This window comes from Micropterus dolomieu, linkage group LG17 (genome assembly GCF_021292245.1).
Source record: "Micropterus dolomieu isolate WLL.071019.BEF.003 ecotype Adirondacks linkage group LG17, ASM2129224v1, whole genome shotgun sequence".
Lineage (NCBI taxonomy): Eukaryota > Metazoa > Chordata > Actinopteri > Centrarchiformes > Centrarchidae > Micropterus > Micropterus dolomieu.
In genome coordinates this window covers 21,864,414-21,866,011 of record NC_060166.1, presented here as the reverse complement: position 1 = coordinate 21,866,011, position 1,598 = coordinate 21,864,414, and positions in this window count along the sequence as shown.

Below are 1,598 nucleotides of genomic sequence, written 5' to 3'. Positions count from 1 at the left end.
CTTAATGGCTGTTTTTCCTTCTCCTTTTCCTAGAGGTATTTGAACTGTTATTTCCTTTTGTAATGCCTCTTTTGCTAGTTTGTCTGCAATCTCATTTCTATTTACTCCCTCATGAGCTGGCACCCAGCAAAACTGAACATCTATCCCTCCCCGATGTAATCTTAATAAGCTGTGAAACATTTCTATCAGTAGGTCTTCTCTGACAGATGTCATTGACTGAATGCTTTTAATAACTGCTAAGGAGTCTGTGCATAATATCACTCTATCAGGTCTGACCTCTTCAACCCACTGTAATGCTATAATGACTGCCACTATTTCTGCTGTATATATGGATAGCCTATCTGATACTCGTTTTGAGATATTTATTTTGAATTCTGCTATATGTATTCCAATTCCCACACATTCCTGTTTGTTTTTAGATCCATCTGTATAGATTTTTAGATAATTATGGAAACTGTTTCTCAGATAGCTGCTAGTCCGTATTCCCACTTCCTCTATTCCCCATCCTCTTTTCTTTTCCAGTATACTAAAATCTGTTTTTACGTCTGGATAGAGCCAAGGTGGAATGTTACTGACTGGACTGGGTGTGCTGAAATCTAATGCTTCCATTCCGTATTCCCTGACTCTCTTTTCCCCCGTCCATCCAAACCCATGCCCCCGAAACTTGAAATATTCCCAACAATCCTTTGTTATCTCCTTTGCAGGGTTTTCTTTCCCACTTCCTTTCAATCTGACCCAATATGCTAGCGCTAGTTTCTCTCTTCTTAACTCCAGTGGTGTCTCTCCAGCTTCTATGAGTATTGTGTTAATGGGAGTTGTCTTAATGGCTCCAATGCATATCCGTAAGGCTCTGTATTGTAATTTATTAATTTTTTCCAATGTTGTTTTTGCTGCTGCATTAGGGCGGCTGTGGCTCAGGAGATAGAGCGGGTTGGCCGTTAATCGGAAGGTCGGCGGTTCAATCCCTGGCTCCCCCTGGTTGCATGTCGAAGTGTCCTTGGGCAAGATACTGAACCCCGAATTGCCCCTGGCGGCTATTCCGCCAGTGTATGAGTGAGTGTGAATGTTAGTTTCCGTTTGAGCACTTAGGCTCAGTGTATGAATGTGTGTGACTGGTGAATGCAGATGTAGTGTAAAAGCGCTTTGAGTGGTCGAAAAGACTAGAAAGGCGCTATACAAGTACGGAGCATTTACATTTACATCATATGCTATGCAACCATAATCTATTGATGACCTCATGCATGCTCTATATATGTCAATTAGTGACTGTTTATCTGCACCCCAGTCGCATCCCGCCCCCGCTCTCAGTAAATTAATAACTTGTTTGCATTTAGTTTCCAATTGCTTTGTGTGTATTTTCCATGTGTACTTACTATCAAACCACAATCCCAAATACTTAAATTCATTTACTTTTTCCATTGGCTGCTGATATAGAAAAAGCTTTTCTACATGACACTTTCGCTTGTTTGTGAACCTCACATAACAGTATTTGCTTGTTGATATTTTAAATCCCCACTTGAATGACCACTTCTCTACTTTCCCTATTGCTTTCCTAATGTTCTCTAACACATATGTCTCATTTCTTCCTCTCATCCATA